We start from the raw sequence: 6,693 nt of genomic DNA, 5'->3' as shown, positions 1-6,693 counted from the left end.
GTTTCTGTGTTGCACATCTCTCTGATTTTGTGCCTTAAATGCATCAAATCGTTGTCTGCTTCACATTGTTCTCAAAATGTCTCATTCAATACATCAAAGTGATTCTCATCATCATCAAAATCCGAACTGTCGATTACTTCAATAGCTTCAGGTTCTCCATTTTGTTTTCTGAAATGCCGTTTGCCATTAGGTGGAGCTGGTGGGCAACTTTGTTTTACTTTTGTTGTTCGGAATTGGAGTTGGTGGGAAGGGGCGGCATATACCAGGGATGAAGTGATAACACTGAGAGTGAGCGCTCAACATAACACGCTGAAAGACACAGACAAATCGGATTGTAGAACAAGTTGATTTGCATGATGGCAAGTCTGACTTGACTAACGAAAACTGTCCGTACTCGGAACATAAGGGATAAAGCAAAAGCATAACAAAAAGAGGATAAACAAAGCTGCTTTTCAAATTCTTTAATGAGGTGTACACCATTCCCAGAAACACTGCAATACTGGTACGATGAATGAAGTTAGTGGAGCAAGCTCGTATCACGACTCCTTCCTGCAAAAATCAGATTAATATTCAGTCCCTTAGTCAGGGACATATCAGATATTAAAACTGACAAGAACTTTTTTTTATTTCAAAAATATACTTTATTCATAAAATACTTTGATGATCTGTACAACTGGACATGCCATGCATATGTAAACATTCCATGTGTTTGCATACCGAAAACAGAGTAATCATTCCTATTTACAGGTCTGTACGATGACATTTTGAGCTGAGGCGTCAGCAGAGCGCAAATGACTGCGTGAGTCCCCTGTTCTTCTTTAGGCAGGCAGATGTTACACGGAGGTCTTTCCCCACCGCGACTTGGCGGCAGCTGCCCCAAGCTTCAGCGCATCCATCAACACATAGTCCTGGACCTTGGAATGTGCCAGTCTGCAACACTCAGTCGGGGTCAACTCCTTCACCTGGAAGATCAACAGGTTTCGGACTGCACAGAGAGCGTCCTTCAGCGAGTTGATGATCCTCCAGGCATAGTTGATGTTCGTCTCGGTGTGCATCCCGGGGAACAGGCCGTAGAGCACGGAGTTCCGCGTCACGGCGTTGCTTGGGACGAACCTCGACAAACGCCACTGCATTCCTCTCCAGACTTCTTGTGCGTAGGCACATTGCAGAAGGAGGTGTGTGACAGTCTCGTTCCCCCCGCCCCCCACGCAGCCGCTCCTAGGGAAGCGTGCGGTGCGGCTTAGAGTCCGGGCGTGTATTAAGGATCTCACAGGCAGAGCCCTTCTCACCACCAGCCAAGCCATGTGTTGGTGCTTGTTGGAAAGTTCGGGCGATGATGCATTCTGCCAAATGGCTTTGACAGTCTGCTCAGGGAACCGCTCAATAGGTTCCGCCCTCTCCTTTTCCCGAAGGGTCTCAAGGACACTACGTGCTGACCACTTCCTGATAGGCTTGTGGTCAAAGATGTTTTTCTTCATAAACTTCCCAAAAGGACAGGTGATACGGAACGGTCCAACTACTTGGAGGGTTCTACGGCAGCGAGGCCAGGCCCATCCTTCGCAACACCGGGGACAGGTAGAACCTTAGTGCGTAGTGACACTTGGTGTTTGCGTACCGGGGATGCATGCACAGCTTGATGCAGCCACACACAAAGGTGGCAATCAGGGTGAGGGTGGCATTGGATGTATTTTTTCCCCCGTTGCCCACATCTTTGTACAGCGAGTCCCTTCAGACCCAGTCCATCTTTGACCTTCATATAAACTGGAATATGGCCCGGGTGACTGCAGTGTCACAGGTTCTGGGAATAGGCCAGACCTGTGCCACGTATAATAGCAATGACAGTGCCTCATACCTGATGACCAGTTTTTTTCCCACGATGGAGAGCGACCGTAGCTTCCATCTGCCCTGCTTCTGCCTCACTTTGCTGATACGCTCCTCCCAAGACTTGTCGCACGCCCCAGCCCCTCCGATCCATATACCAGCACTTTCAGGTGGTCGGTCCTGACGGTGAAGGGGATCGATGATTGTTCGGCCCAGTTCCCGACGAGCATGGCCTCGCTCTTGCCTCGGTTTACCTTAGCCCCCGAGGCCCGTTCGAACGGGTTACATATGCACATTAGTCTGCGCACGGACAGCCGATCCGAGCAGAAAACAGCGACGTCATCCATTTACAGGGAGGCCTTAACCTGCAGGCCCCCGCTGCCAGGAATAGTCACCCCTCTCAGGCTCGCATCCTTCCTGATGGACTCGGAAAATGGCTCTATGCGTCACACAAACAAGGGCAGGAGAGAGAGGGCAGCCCTGCCTGACTCCAGATCTGACTGGGAACCTATCTGATTCCCACCCACTGATTGAGACTGCACTGACAATGTTGGTGTAGAGCAGTCTGATCCAATTGCAGATTCCCTCCCCAAAGCCCATTTTGTAGAGAACATCTCTCATATACCTGTGTGATATCCTGTCAAAGGCTTTCTCCTGGTCCAGGCTGATCAGGCAAGGTGTCCAACCCTCTGTCCTGCACGTAGGCGATCGTATCCCTGAGGAGCGCGAGACTGTCAGCGATTTTCATGCCCGGCACAGCACAGGTTTGGTCAGGGTGAATCACTGACCCTAGAGCAGTCCTGATCCGGTTGGCGATTACCGTTGACAGAATTTTTATAATCCACATTCAACAGTGAGATTGGTCTCCAATTTCTGAGTTCCTCCCTCTCCCCCTTCCGCTTCTAGATGAAGGTGATGATGCCTTTCCTCATGGATTCACTCATGGTACCTGCCCGAAGCATACTGATATACACCTCCAGCAGGTCCTGGCCAATCAGGTCCCACAGAGCGGAATAGATCTCGACCGGTTAGCCATCGCTTCCGGGAGTTTTATTCTTTTCGAAGGACTCGAGGGCTTTGGTCAGCTCGTCCAGAGATACCGGCTGGACCAGCGTCTCGCGTGTTCTGTCGTCTAAGACCTCCGTGATAGAGGACAGAAACGACTGGGAGGCCATGCTGTCGGTCGGCCTCGTGTCATACAGTCTGGCATAGAAGGATTTACTGATCCTCATGACGTCAGCTTGAGATGACGTTATCGAGCCATCTTCTTCCTTCAGGCTGCTGAGCACAGAGTTCTGTTTGTGCACCTTCTGGAAGAAGAAACATCAGCACGTCTCGTTCTGCTCCACCGAGCGGACCCTGGACCGGAAGATTATCTTGGAGGTCTCCGAATCAAAGTGCGACGCTTTCTGGCCCTTCACTTCCTTGAGGTCCTCCGTTACATCCACCCCAATCGTCTGCAGCAGGAGCAGGTTCTGCATACTTTCCTGGAGCTGGGACAGTTTTCCCCACCTCTCTCTCGCCTCCTGAACACCTTTGAGGATGAAGAACCTCTTGATGTTCCCTTTTACTGTTTCCCACTAGTCCGTTGGGGACTCAAAGAGGGGCTTCACTGTTCTCCAAACTGCGTAGTCCCTCCTGTGCTCCTCAATGTTTCCCGGGGTCAACAGCTTTGTGTTCAAATTCCACGTTCCCTTACCAGCCCGCTGCTCGTCCTGTAGGTGACAGTCGGCCAGCAGGAGGCAGTGGTCAGAGAAGAACTCCGGCTTGACATTGGTGGATCTGACTGAGAGCGTTCGGGACACAAACAGGTAATCTATCCTTGAGCGGATAGACCCGTCTGCCCATGACCAGGTGAATCTACGCTACGCTCCATCTGCAGGGGTGCTGAAGATGTCGCACAGCTTGGCATGTTTTACCGTGTCCATCAGGGCTCTGGACGTGGCGGCCAGTTTACTGCCCCCTCCGCCGGATCGTTCATCTGCATCAATGATACAGTTGAAATCTCCGGCCAGAATAACCGGCCTGGACGTAGCCTGCAACAGTGGAAGCTGCTGCAGGACGGCCAACCGTTTGCTCTTACCCACTGGGGTGTACACATTAATCAGTCTCAGGGGAGCATTCCTGTACATGACGTCGGCGACGAGGAGGCGCCCGCTCACCACCTCCTTAACCTCGGAGATGGTGAAGTTGCCTCCTCTCAACAGGATAAACAGGCTGGAGGCGCGGCTATCGTTGCCCCCCGACCAAACTGAAGGCCCATGGGCCCACAAGCTCGGCCATCTTCTGTAGCTGCTGAGGTGCGGTATCCCACATTCCTGCAGAAACAGGACGTCGGCTTTAACATTGGCCAGGAAGGCTACCGTAGAAACACATCGTGTAGCCGATTTGATTCTACGCACATTGATGCTGGCAGTTTTTAACCCCATTTTAACAGTTTACAAGGTTAACAGTGTCCATTTGCTGCTGGTCTTGCCCCTCTGGTGTAGCTGTGTGCAGTTCCATGGTGACGGCAAACTGCTGGACGCTCCCAGGGCTGAGGTAGCTGTCCGGCTCCACGCTGGAACCATTTCTCCGCTCTGGTGTCTTCGGGTCGGGCCCAGAGTCGGCATAGTTCAGTTCTCCATCTGACAGCGGGGCTGTCATTTGACCTCTGCTGCCAGTTTACTAGAGCTTTGGGCAGGTGGGTACCGCTTGGTTCTCACCAGGTCGGGGGAGGCCTTTACCCATCCCCTTAGAGAGATCGTCTTTTCCTGCTTGGGCGGTGCTGCCCTCCTTTTTCCCCACGGCGCTCTGTCTCTTCCTCTGGTGATGACCCTCCTTGCGTCCATCCTCACCGTCTGAAGAGCTGCCTGTATCCTCGTCGTGTAGATGTCGCTTCCCCCTTCGCTGGGTGGCTTTGGAATGTTTCCTCTTCCTGCTTTTGACACTAATCCAATCTTCTTCCACCTTTGATCCCTCCTCTTCCATTTCCTCCGTCTGTCTTGAAGGATCATGGATTGGCTGCTCCATCACCCCGCTGTCTGCCGTCTGCTCCGCTACAGCCTTCCCTTCCTTCTGGGTGCCTCCAAACACCGTTCTCGTGCTGTTTTGTGGTACCTTGTTGGTCTTAGGCGGTCAATGGTTCGTGTTGCCACCTCCGGCCATCTGTGGGTGGCGACCCCTCGACTTGGGCAGGCCTTGTACATGTGGCCCGCCTCTCCGCACAGATTACAGTTCTTGTCCTCCTTACATTTCTTGGTCAGGTGGCCTTCCTGCTTGCAGTTTCAGCAGACGGTCACCTTACAATCCGCCGCCATGTGGCCTGACCTCCTGCAGGTTCGGCACACTTTTGGCTGCCCTGCGCATGTCAGGTAACCTCTGCTTCCACCGATGGCAAAGCTGGAGGATAGGTGGTGGATGTTCCCACTGGCATCGACACTCAGGGTTACCCTGACCTGTCGTTTGCTGGTCCAGATCCCGAAAGGATCGACCACATCGGTACTCTCTCCCTCGACCTGGACGTATCTTCTCAAGAAGGACAGGACATCTGCTGCTGGGACGTGAGGGTTGTACATCTGGATTGTTACAACCCGACTCCTTTGCGCAGGAAGCACACACAATGGGACCGCCAACAAGATGGAGAACAGAGGTTCTCCTTCCTTCTCCTTGAAGACCTTCATGAGTGGCTCGCACTTCGTCATGCTCCTGAAGGTCACATCGAAATAGCCTGCCACAGGGAAATCCTGCAGGCAGTACACCTCCGCTACCTCAAACTCGCAGCATTCCAGCAAAATCTTCTTCATGAACACCCTCCTATCGAATGGTGTGTGCTCCTCCACCTTCTTCACAGTCACCTTGACTGTGTTGCGAATGCCCAGGCCTGGGCTGCGAGCGGCTGTTGAGGCCATAGCTCTTAGGTTGGCTGGTACCTGAATTGGCGTTAGGCTGAAGTCAGCATAAAGATCCACCAACAGCAGGTCAGCACAACCAAACGATCCTCCAGCGTCCAATCACGATCCAGTGATGGTCTCCAGCAGCTCCGACGACTCGCAACACTAGCCCCGTTTTTTTGCCCCCGCCAGCACACGTCTGCTGCGACGAACCTGCAGCACTCGAGCAGTATCTTTTCCTCTGTTCCTCAGGAAGTACACATGTTCCGAGCCAAAAGCCCGAGAACGATAGAAATGATCCCTAAGAGCATAGTTAATTACATTAAATAAAAACTATTGTTAATTAATTAGGTGATAAGAACAGAACTACACATAATCTGAGCCAAAAGGCCGAGAAGAGATACTTGCCACATTCATGACTACCTTAGGACCCAGCCGCTTCCTGTATTTCTATCAGCCTGACTGTGACCAAAGACCTATAGCTCACAGCTGACAGTTTCATTGCTGCCTAGTTATTCCAGATCTGCTAACCAGAGTAAACAATCCATTTATCCAGGTGAATTCATCTCATCTTTTCTATGAACCTGTTTGATAGTGAATGTAGATGACCAGTAATGTACCAATCAGCTGCGCTGGGGCTGAGTGTACGTCACTAACAAGCCGGTCGTGTCTCTGACAGAGTATCACTGAGATTGCACAACCCACTGAGACAGAGCTGTACACAGAGAATGGTGCAGCGCAGAGGGAGGTACTGCAGCCTCTCATTGTCTGCATTAGCTGTCACTCTCTATGGGTTCCTTCCCTAGTTCCACTCGCCATGCTTTTCCCCCTGCAGATAATCATTTAACTCCCTCCTGAAAGCCATGATTGAATCTGGCTCTAATGGCCCCTCAGACAGTGCACAGCCAATAGTAACCACTCAATGAAGATGGTACGGATTACCTACATACCTTGATGAAATGTCACACTTCGTTAAAAAACAATTAACCCCTACCCCCGC

The 6,693-nt window shown here is 51.7% G+C and overlaps 2 pseudogenes; both read right to left on the bottom strand.

Moving 5' to 3' along the window:
• Window positions 1–466: 466 nt before the first annotated feature.
• On the bottom strand, window positions 467–638 carry LOC140470172 (U2 spliceosomal RNA; annotated as a pseudogene).
• Window positions 639–5,927: 5,289 nt separating this feature from the next.
• On the bottom strand, window positions 5,928–6,095 carry LOC140470174 (U2 spliceosomal RNA; annotated as a pseudogene).
• Between the last annotated feature and the right edge of the window lie 598 nt (window positions 6,096–6,693).

The sequence above is a fragment of the Chiloscyllium punctatum genome, chromosome 50 (genome assembly GCF_047496795.1).
Source record: "Chiloscyllium punctatum isolate Juve2018m chromosome 50, sChiPun1.3, whole genome shotgun sequence".
Lineage (NCBI taxonomy): Eukaryota > Metazoa > Chordata > Chondrichthyes > Orectolobiformes > Hemiscylliidae > Chiloscyllium > Chiloscyllium punctatum.
The sequence above is the reverse complement of the archived record's forward strand: the minus strand, read 5'-3'. Positions and strand labels throughout refer to the sequence as shown.